A 12,100-nucleotide genomic window follows, 5' to 3' on the forward strand; every position below is an offset into this window, starting at 1 on the left:
CATAATATCTCCGAGCCCTAGCATTGGAGGAGGATCCCATTGTGCAAATCAGTATAGCCTATGTAAAGCCTGTAACTTCTGGAGGATATTCTTTTAGAAAGAGCTGTCCATTCCCATCTTGGTTCCATCCACAAAGAATTAATGAAGGGATTGTCTAGGAAGAGCTGTAGATGTTATGACAAAAAGGCCCTTTATTGCATCCTAGCTTTCTGTGAATATGTCCTATAAAAATGTGAGCTCCCTTTGGAATAAGTCATCCCACAGAAAAGATGTTGAAACGATCCCTGTTTTTTTTATTACAGGGCGGGCTACAGTCAGAGGATTTAAAGAGAAAGGATGGTATTGGGATGAGGCACTGGGCTACACTTCGGGAAAGCCGAGTTCAATTCCTAGTGCGTTTTCTCTCTCAAACTCTTTCTGTGACCTTGGTCAACTCACTTCATCTCTGTGTTCCTTATCTCTCTAAGGTATGTATATGCCTCCCATTCCCATTGAACCTGAACGGTTTATAGTTTTCAAGGGCAGAAGAGATCACGAGATCATCTAGTCTCGTCTACTCTACAGCACACGCCGAAGAATCTCACCCAGCGGTCACTCTATTGAGCCCAGTAGCTTGTACTTGACTAAAGCATTTGTGCCAAAAACGCATCTTCTTTTGAGTGACAGGTACAATGTTCAGAGTACTTATCCTCAGATCACCACTGTGAATACAATGATCACCCTTTTACAGGCGGGGAACGGAAGCACAGGGAGTAAGGACCAGGTTTCAAAGGTGTTTCGGCACCTAAAGATGCAGATATGCCCCCAGTTAGGGTTTTCAAAGACGAGTAGGCACCTGCGGCCAGATTTTTAAAGATATTTAGGCTCCTAGTGGAGTTTCCAAAGCATCTATGTGCCTAATACCCATTGAAACACCCATGAAGGAAGTCTGTGTCTCTAGATTCACAGCCGAGCACCTAAACCACAGGGCCCCTCTTCTCCGTAATTGCCTGCCCCAGTTTCCCTGCCCGTCATATAGGGTGCATGAGGCTTCCTGGCTTCACAGACTGGTGATGTAGACAAATTAAGGGCTGTGCTTTTCGTAAATGTTTCGAATGTCTCTGTTTATAAATCGTGATGAGAGAAATTTCACTGGCACACAGGGAAAATGAGGTGCCCAATTCCCACTGAAGGTGGGTGCCTAAACCCCTGTAGGCTCCTTTGAAAATCTCACCCAGGATTCCTTGGAACAGTGACCATGCCCTCAACTCCTAGGATGGGACAGTTTTTAAAGGGTCAAGTCCTTACCCTGAAACAGCCTTGGGGAATCTGAGAGTGTGTCACGAACTTCCTTTTGCTTTCACACTCTCTTTCTGTTCCTTTCTCTGTCTTTCTTTCAGTAACACTGTCTCTTTCTCTCTGTCTGTTACACACTGTCTATCTGTCCCTCTGTCACACACTCACTTTGTTGAATTATGTCACACTCTGTATCTGTTCCCCCACCTCTCTGTCCCTCGCATTAGCTCTCTCTGTCACTCTCCATCTCTCACACTGTCACACTCCATCAGTCTGTCTGTTGCACACTCTCTCTCTCACTATGTCCCTCTGTCACACAGTCTCTGTCTCAGTCACTATCTCTCTATCTCACTGTCACACTCATTCACTCTGTCTTTCTGTCACACTGCCTGTTTCTCTCACTATCTTTCGGTCACACACACACACACACACACAGTTTCTCGCTCCTTCTCACTGTCACAGTAATGATCTCTGCCACACTCATTTATCTCTGCCTCCCTCTTTCTCTGTCTGTCACACCCCGTCTGTCTCTCAAAGCAGGGAGGTTTTGCAGGGTCTTGGAGTCACTGTGGGTTACTGTGCTCCAAGGCCATACTTCACAGCACAGTAATAGATTGCACTGTCCTCCTCTCCCGCTCTGTTCACTTGCAGGTAGACTTGGCTTTTTGCTGCCTCTCGGCTGAAGCTGATCCGGCCTCCAAGAGCTGGATTATAGTCCGTGCTCCCTCCACCCCAAAGTATTCCCATCCACTGGGGCGATTTTCCAGCTGGCTGCCTGACCCAGTTCACTGCCTAACCAGTGACTAAAAACCCGAACACAGTGCAGGTCGTTTTAAGGTCTCCCCTGGTTTCTTGACTCCCTCGTCGGATTCCTCTAACTTGATCTGGGAGTAAACATCTGTAGGAAAGAAAGGACACAGGGTCAATATGTGCTGCACTGAGATAGGGATCCTCCAAAGGTCTTAAAGGAATTAGGTTCCCATTGCACGACAATGGAAGTTGGGAGCCTAAATGCCAATTGATATCATTGAAGGAAGGACATCAAAATTCCCTTTTATAAATCAGTGTAATCTGGGCACCTAAATACCATGGCAGCTATGCGCCTAACACCCTTAGGCACTTCAAAAAATGACAGCAGGAATCTCTGGAGAATTAATTCTCTCAGGCAATTAAGATCCAGGCCTTACATGATGGGAAGAAAACCAGGACAGCGAGGGCTATGCTAATTCTCATGTCTCCTGGGCAGAAATCCACGCTGAAATGCAGGCTCAAATGTCAGCCACCCTAAGTGAGACCAGATGCAGCTGCACCGGCCACCACATTCTGTGTTTAAACAGGGAACTGACTGACCTGATTTGCGTGAGGCGTGTTTGTGGTGGGGAGCAAAAAATGGGGCCCTATTTTAAAAAGAGTTCAAAAGAGCCAGATCCCCAGTTGGGGTCAGTCAGCTGTCACGCTATTGGAGGCAATGAAAAGTTAAAAAAGCAAAAAACTAAATAAATTCATGGAGGATAGGTCCATCAATAGCTGCTAGCCAGGGTGGGCAGGGATGGTCTCTCCAGCCTCTGTTTGCCAGAAGCTGGGAATGGGTGACAGGGGATGGATCACTTGATGATTCCCTGTTCTGTTCATTCCCTCTGGGGCACCTGGCACCGGTGACTGTCAGAATATAGATGGACCTTTGGTCTGACCCAGTATGGCCCTTCTTATGTAATGGGCTAGATAACCAGCTGTGGACAATTGGCCATTGAGCCATTAGATGCAATGGGTACCAATCCCCAGGTGATGTAAATTGTCATATCCTTTGATTGCAGAGGAGTAGTGGTTGTTATCTGGAGCATAATATTAAACCAGCTACTCCATTGTCTTCCCCGGAGACTGCCTGACCCAATCCAGATTATAATTGCTGAGGTCCAAACCTCTCACTGAGCATTTGAGTTGGGTGGATCCCACAGGAACTGACTGTACTGGGCCAGAATCGGGTAGAGCCACCTGTGAATGGGCACCTAGGAAAGAACCAAAGGAGACATTGGAATAAAGAATATCACTCAACATACTGGGCTAGATTAGGCATATCTGGAGTCTGAACATCTTTAGGGAAAGTGGCACATCCAACCTGCTCAAGAAAGATTTCCACTATGGTGAGAATGACAGAGTACTTCTTGTTACCCCCCTTCTACCCTAGCCCCATCTAAATCTTCCCAACCCCCTGAAACAAAAATACAGCCAACAAAACAACCATCCAAAAAAACTTCCCCTAGCAGAGTTTTCAGCCTCAAAAGGTGGAAGACCTATATTTTCCATGAAGTCCACTAGGAATTTTGTGATTACTATTAATTTTCAGATGAAGCTGATCAGAAATTACAGTGATTGTCATCAGAATAAAATTTTAAGCTAGAGAGAGAGAGAGACAGAGAGTATGAAGATAGATATATAGATAGATAGATAGATAGATAGATAGATAGATAGATAGATAGATAGATAGATAGGGGGGTGGATGGGGATAGATAGATAGAGCAAGTATAAGTATAAGTCAATGTGGCTATGTTAAATTACTACAGATCAAATTCCACCCCATAAAGCACATTAAAGAAGACAATAATATTGATTTAAAAATCTACTTACATGAGATTCGAGCCAGAAAAAAGAATGTTGATAATTTAATTCCATCATGAGGGGAGAGTAGTCAATTTCAGTAGACTGTGACACAGAGGAATTAATATTTCTGAGCCAGTAGTCTCCACTGTTTGTGGGATTTCATGTTATGTGTGTTTATGAGTTAAAATGTCTAAATTTTGCATGCTAATAAGATACCATTCTTAGAATAAAAACAGGGCCTGGAGTTCTCAAACGAGCATAAGAGAGTAAATCACACAAATCCCTTTGTAATTCAGTGGGAAATAGGTATCTAAATCACTATGAAAATCAGAAGGACGTGGGTGTTCAATTCTTTTAGGCTTCAGAATCCCATTTTAGGGTTTTGGTGCTTGTAGGCAAACAGAGGACAGGAAAAAGGAGAGATGGTGTCAGAGGGATTGGGGGAAGGAGGGAAAACCTGACAAAGAATTGCAGAAAGATTCAAAGGAGAATACTTTTAAACGTGACATAGAAAAAAATATCTGTACAACAGTGTTACTCATCTAATAATGAGGCTGAGAGCTTTACTGCATGAGAATGCCCAAATATACACTGGCATTCAATGGGTGCTAAAGTTACATACATGCTTAAACCTGAAAATTACAAAGAAGTTTAAAGGGAGTTAGGTGCCAGAATCCCACTGATTTTCAATGGGAGTTGGATACCAAGGCTGGCATTTTCAACAGATTCTAAGGGAGTTTTCAAAGAGAGTTAGGTGCAAAATTCCCTTTGAATTTGAATGGGATTTGGGCACCTAACTCCATTAGGCCTCCTTGAAATCCTAGCCCTAAATAGCTTAGGCTTCTATGAATATCCCAGCCCATATTCCCTTAGGCTGATTTGAAAATACCAGACCAATTTCCTGTTGGTTACTTTGAAAAGGCTCCTTTGAAAATATCAGAGTAAATTCCCTTAGATTGCTTTGAAAATACCATCCTTGGAGATTTAGCTGATACTGGTTCTTTACACCAGTGCAACTCTGTTGATTTCAGTGAAATTATTCTGGATTTACCCTGGTGTGCCTTAGCTCGTATTCAGGACCTAGGACTGCAGAAGGATAAATGTTTTTTCTGTTCATATTGAGTTGTTTTTGAGAGCCTGCTGCCCCCTGCTGGGAGACAGAGACACTGTGTGTCTTGCATTAACTTTTAATAATCTTCACCTCTGTGCAGCTTTCAGACAGAAATACACTGCACTGTCCTCTTGTCAGAGGCGGTTCATTTGTAAATACAGGTTGCAGTGGGAATTATTCTTGGAGAGAGTGAATGACTTTTAAATTATCTTCAGAAAATGCATCAACTTTATACATTGGGCTGGCTCCTGTCATTTCCCGGTAGCCTGTCAGGCCCAGCCATAATGGTGGACATTGAAGGTGAATCCAGAAGTTTTTCAGGGAAGAATTACCTGGCTTTTGCACATCCTCTCAAGAGTTCACTAGAGGGGTTTGGAACTGCATATCTGAAGATGAAGACACTGAGAATCCAGAGGAACCAGACCCTCAGTTCCATTGACTTCAATGGAGCTACCCTGATGAACACCAAAGTTACGTTCATGTGTTCTGTGGGAGTTTTACCTTTGGAAGTTGTTATAGCAAATATGAAATTCATCCTATCTATCTATCTATCTATCTATCTATCTATCTATCTATCTATCTATCTATCTATCTATCTATCTATTGTGATGGGGCAAGGCCAGATGGCTATAGGAAAGTTGTGAGAAACAGGCATGTTAGCCCCTGGCAAAACAAATCCCTGTTACCATGGTAACCAAATGGCAGTTGCTCCAGGTTAATCAAGACACCTGGGGCCAATTAAGATCCTTCCAGAAAGCAGTGGAGACAGCTAGGTTGATTGGGACACCTGAAGCCAATCAGGGACTGGCTGAAACTAGTTAAAAGCCTCCCAGTAAGTCAGGTGGGCACGCATGTCAGGAGCTGTAGGAGGAAGTTGTGCTGTTGGAGAGACTGAGCAGTACACACCGTATCAGACACAAGGAACGAGGCCCTGAGGTAAGGGTGAAGTGGAGCTTGAGGAAGTGGGGGCTGCTGTGGGGAAGTAGTCCAGAGAATTGTACGTGTCCTGTTTCTAAAAGGTCAGCTACCATAGCTGATACTATTAGGGTCCCTGGGCTGGAACCTGGAGTAGAGGGCGGGCCTGTGCTCCCCCCTTTATCCTCCCCCCCCGATTAATCACTGAGACTGGGAGATAACAGAGACTATGCAAGGGAGGATAGCTTCTCCTCATCTCCCTCACTGGCTTATGATGAAAATGGCTCAGTAGGCTGTGACCCTCACCTCTAGAGAGAGAAGGGCTATGTGGAGGGTCACAGTGAGCCTCTGAGGCTAGTGAAATCCTCCAGGAAACATGGGACCCACAGAGACAAGAACAGAGCTTTGTCACACTATCTATCTATCTATCTATCTATCTATCTATCTATCTATCTATCTATCTATCTATCTATCTATCTATCTATCTATCTATCTATCTATCTAATCACACTGACAGAAAAGATGCCAGCTCATACCAAGGTCCCCATGTCGAAAATGAACACCGACAAACATTGGAACCAGTCTGTCTCACCTGTTTGCTAGTATTGCTAAATTAGGTATTAGAATTATAAGAATGTGTTTAGTGTTTAGGCTTTATTGAATGCTTCTGAGTTGCTGCATGCATTAATGTCACTTATAACCTATGTATCCCATAGAGTAAGGTAATGTTTGAGTGGTTGAACTGTGAGCCTCTGTGACTGTGTTGCCAGACTGGAGAGACACATTAATTAGAGTACTTGTGGCACCTTAGAGACTAACCAATTTATTTGAGCATAAGCTTTCATGAGTTACAGCTCACTTCATCAGATGTAACTGAGCTGTAACTCAGGAAAGCTTATGCTCAAATAAATTGGTTAGTCTCTAAGGTGCCATAAGTACTCCTTTTCTTTTTGCGAATACAGACTAACACGGCTGTTACTCTGAAACAATTAATTAGAGTGATGCTGAAGAACAACAGAAAGTGTTACCTCCTTCCCAACTGGAAGTGTCTGTCACCACCAGATGGTCTATTATGGAACATTAAAGAGAACAAAATAGATCCATTCCATTCTCAGGATAACCTGGTCATTGAGTGCGGAAACAGACTTTGGAAAGGTGCTTTGGAATATTTCTGTTTTTTTGTCTCAATTGCTGGAAGTAATTTTGGAGTTACTGTGGCTTGGTCTGAGGAGAAGGGTGAGAGCTCTGGAAATGGGATAAAAACCACCCCTGTGCAGAGGGGCAGCATAAGGCTTCCGGAGTGGATAAATCCTACAGGAGGCTTAGGTGGGGCTCGGGAGCTGGAGAGGATCTTCTTCTGGCTCCTCTAAAAAGGGGTGAAGTTCAACCACAGAGAATGATCAGTCTCAGTAGAAAAGAGATAGAGGATCACTGACCGCCCCCCCTTCCAGTCCATAATCCTCCCCTCAGGGCTCCGCAGTCCCACTGCTCTTCTCTAAGGGCTCAGCGTCTCCACTGACTTCAGGGGGAGAAGGAGGGAGCCGTAAGCTGCAGAGTATCTGATCAGAAAGCCCCGGTGGATCTCTGGGGGCATCCACAGCGCGAGGGCGGATGCTCCTGTTCTTCCCTCCTGCTCCGAGAAATACACCCTGGGCATCTGCTCCCTGCGCTCCCCAGGGGGGTGGGCTCAGCAGAGCCTCTGTCTCCCAGTCCAGCTCTGTGCGGTGTCCATGAGGGGGGATACTTTGTGGCCGTTCTCGTTGTGGAGCGTTAACGCCACCCTAGGAAATCCCTTCCCCAGTCTCTGCAGGGGGAGGTTTTTGTCTGAGCCCAGACCGGCTTCCCCTCACTGTGTCTCTCGCGCAGTAATACACGGCGGTGTCCTCCGCTTTCAGGCTGCTCATTTGCAGGTAGAAGTTGGTGCTGTCCTTGGAGGCTGTGAACCGCCCCTGGATGGTGGGGGAGTAGTAATTCGTGACTGAAGATTTATGATAGTGCACCAGCCACTCCAGTCCCTTTCCCGGCTGCTGTCTGACCCAATCCATCCACCAGTCGTTCGGAACAAACCCGGTCACGGCGCATTCCAGCTGGGTGGATTCCCCCGGCCGCTTCACTTCGGGACCCGACTGGGTCAGAACAACCTGCGAACGGGCCCCTGGAGAGGGGGAGATGAGGGAGGAGAGAAAACAGGGAATAGTGAAGGATCCAGTCAAGTTAAATACATTCTCCATCAATTAACAGGAATAAAATAAATGAAATCGTGTTTACAATATAACTACATTAATGCCAACAATATAACATCTGCCAGCATGTCCAATGTGTTCATGGGGAGAAAATACCTGACAAAGCCGCTACAATGAAAAGTAAGTGGAGCCAAAGTCTCATTTTCCCTGATGTTGGAGGGGAAACTTCTCGGGGAATTGGCTGGATCTCCACAGACACGGGGCGGCTGCGGATTGTCTCTCCAGGTGCAGCCTGGGCAGAGAAAGGGACAGATTTAAACAGGAAACTCTCACCCTAATTTGCATATCCCGCTCCTTATAAAAGAGAGACAAACTCCCTCCATTATTGACCGGAATGACTTGCCCAGGGGGTGAGAGAGAGGGAACACGGCTGCACTTTTCCCTATGTTTGTACAGCGCCTGGCACACTACGGTGGGATCCTGATTATACTTTCCTTCAGGGACAAATCTACTCCTACGCTGAATGATCCCAAACCCCTAGGCTCCAGTTTTTAGCCTCTCTAAAAGCTAATATCTATGAGTTATAGAGAGGAGGGGCCCAGGCTCTGCTGATGGGAATCTCTGCGGGTGAACTTAGTTGACGAGGGATATGGGGGGGGGGTAGATATGGAGCGCAGGGGAATAAGCCGTGCTGTGGGGGTCTCTGTGAGGTGGGAATGGCCGTGGGAGGACGTGGGGGTAGGGATAAGTGGGTGGGGTGGGAGTGAACGGGTACTGGAGTCTCAGGCAGAGGTCAGAAAATTTTCGCTTTATATCAGTTTTATAATAAAGGGAATGAAATGTACACAGGAGGCTGGAGGGGGCGGGATACGTTAGATTACAAGAAACCCGCAATGCAAGGAGAGTATTATTTAAATTGGACACTCCTCTTCGCCGTTGATATCTACGGGAATAGGTGTCTGGGCAAGTCCACCAGTGCTAGTCGAGATTAGTATCTTGTGCCTCTGCTCGAACAAACTCCCAGGAACTGTATGTGTGAGTGCAAAGGGGAGAGTGTAGTTCCTGGGATAGGCTGCTAGGCTGAGATAAAACACCCGAGGCCCCTTGGGGGAGCAGCGTGTGTTCGGAGGGAGTGAATGGAGGGGGAAGAGAAGGTCCCTTTTATAAAAATATAATCTGTCTGTGAGGAGTTCTATCTAAACACTGGGTGTTTGTATTAGGTGAACTGAAAGGAATGAGAGGAAATAAAATCCATGGGTTCCCGGAGTTGTCTCTTTTCTCCCAGTTAAGTTTATTGTTGGTTTAATAGACCTTGAGGGACCCAAGGTTTTCATCTGATCTCAGACAGTCTTTAAACCCTGATTTGAGGACTTCGGTAACTCAGACAAAGGGTAGGGCTCTGTCACCAGGAGTGGGTCGGGTGGGGGAGGTTCTGTGGCTAGACTAGATGACCAGGATGGGCCCTGCTAGTCCTGAAGTCTGAGTCTCTCCTCCCTGTGTGTCTGTACCTCAGTAATTTGGGGTGGTGTCCTCGGGTCTCTGGGGTTGCTCATTTGTAAACAGCAAATGGTTGGGGTTGTCCCTGGAGATGGTGCATAGCCCCTTAGCCCAACCGGTGTGTAATACACACAGCACCCCCAGCAGAAGTCACAGCAGCGACACACTGCCGCCCCTTCCCGAGAGTCTGAGCACCTTTGTTCTGAGTCAATTTGATGTTCAGCCAAAGACAAGCTTTGTCATCCCGTTACCCGAACGCCTGGGTTCTATTCGTCTCTACTACGGGAGGCAAGACACGGCTGCTTGTTACAGCAGGAGTCTAGGAATCTGGGGTTTCCTCTTGAACTTCCTTGAGCGAGGAGAGAGAAATTGCTAGAGTAGGAAATCGGGACTCCGGACTTCAGGGAGGGAGTTTTGATTTTTCGGTGCCTCCAGGTTTAATTCAAAAGTTCTTATAAACTGGCTTACCAGTAGTTGGGGTGGGGGAGGGAGGAATGCACTTAGCAAAGTCTGCGACCCTTGATCTCCCAAAATGGCTCTTTTGTGTTTAATGAACAGATTTTAATAACTTCTTACACAAGGCTTCCTTCGCCTTTGATGGGTTACTTAGTAACAGGGGTATATACAATGTAAATGTTTGCAGTTATCTTATAACAGAGTACAGATAAGTGAAAACAGAGCGGCCAACATCCTACAAACATTTTATGAAGTCTAAACACTAAACATATTCTTGTGAATTTAGCATCCCATGTCTACTTACATGATGCTAACGCACAGGTAAACAAGACTGGCTTCCAGCTTTGCACTTGTAAGGTCTGGGGACCTCGACCCGACTTGGTCAGAATAATCTGTGACCGGGTCCTTGTGAGGTCAGGAGATCAAAGGAACAATGTGGGAAGGAGTCACATTAGCCACATTTTACATCAGCCGACAAGAAGAGATTGGCGGTGGGAACAGGGCGCACACCTGAATGGGGCCCACTGAAGCAGCGAGGGATGTCTGCACCGCAGGCCCAGCGGGACTTTGTCCAGCCAGGGGTGACATTGCTAGGGAATGAAAGGGTTAAAACCTGGGGGCAGGTTTGGATTTCATTCCCCTGGATGCTCCTTCTCATTTCTGTGCCCAGAGCCCTGTTGTTTATGTCGCTGCTCCCCCCACGTGGCGCGCGCAGATTCTGCGGCCTGGGGTTTTGCAGGAGCATCAACCGGTTTCGGTGTCGCTGTGTCTCTCGCACAGTGACACCGGGCGGTGTCCGCGAGTCTCAGGCCGCTCGTCTGCAGATACATCATCTGCAGATACATCATCTGCAGGGTGCTGGAGTTGTCTCTGGAGATGGTAAATCGGCCTTTCACCGAATCAAGGGAGTGTATATCACCCCAGCGCTGTTGAGATGAGCCGCCCGTTCTAGTCCTTTCCCCGGCGTCTGACGGACCCTGATCCTATTGACAGGTTTCAGAGTAGCAGCCGTGTTAGTCCGGTGAAGTGAGCTGTAGCTCAGGAAAGCTTATGCTCAAATACATTTGTTGGTCTCTAAGGTGCCACAAGTCCTCCTTTTCTTTTTTTGAAGATTTCCAGTAGCTGACCAGCCACTGCAGCCCCTTCCCGGGGCCTGTCTGATCCCAGCCATCGACCCGTCACCAGGACTAAACCCGCTCATGGTGCATTTCAGCTGCAGGGGTTCTCCGGGCTTCTCCACTTCAGGACCGGACGGCGTCAGAATGGACCTCTTAAGAAACTGGCCAACAGAAAGAATGAACAAGGAGGAATGAGGGACCCAGACACATTAACTCCTTACGCTAATAATCGGCGTGAAACTAAATAAAAGACATGCTACACATCGCATTAATATAAAAGCAAAAATGATAACATTCCTATGGTGTCCCATGCTCTGAAGGGGATAAAATACCTTCCAACGCTGCAAGAACGAAAACTAAATGCAAAGTCTCCTCTTCCCTGACATTGGAAGTGAAAGATCTCAGGGAATTGGCAGGTTACTGCACAGACAAAGGGGGCTGCCGATTGCCTCTTCGGACCTGGGGATGCTCTAGTCCTGATGGGGAATAAATCACATTTGCGCTCTGCTAGAGCGAGAAGCCAAAATCTCGTGTCTCTGCCTGCCTCAGGTGTTCTGGTGATGTTGACTCTTTCACTCTCCCTCAAGGCTGTGGATTTTCAGTGCGAGGGTTGCAGGGTCCGTGGAACGGCAGGGTTTTAGGCAGGGAGCTGAGTCACCGTGTTTGCATACACTGGCTTTTTATAAGGGGCTGATAAATTCATCCTGTGAGGTTGCACCCCATAATTCTTTATGGAACTATGTTTATGACTGTGGATATGACATAACTGGAATATGGTCTATGCTACACATGCCATGCAGCATATCTCTGCAAAGGTTATGAGCTACTGAATCTATTCATAGTGTTTGTATGCATGTGTCATTTTTGTATTCAAAGTTATGAATACTGGCTGTGTACTTGTTTGATTTTAAGTAGCCTTAGTAAGGCATTTGGGCAGCTTCTTTAGA

This window comes from Eretmochelys imbricata, chromosome 13, assembly GCF_965152235.1.
Source record: "Eretmochelys imbricata isolate rEreImb1 chromosome 13, rEreImb1.hap1, whole genome shotgun sequence".
In the NCBI taxonomy this organism is placed as follows: domain Eukaryota; kingdom Metazoa; phylum Chordata; order Testudines; family Cheloniidae; genus Eretmochelys; species Eretmochelys imbricata.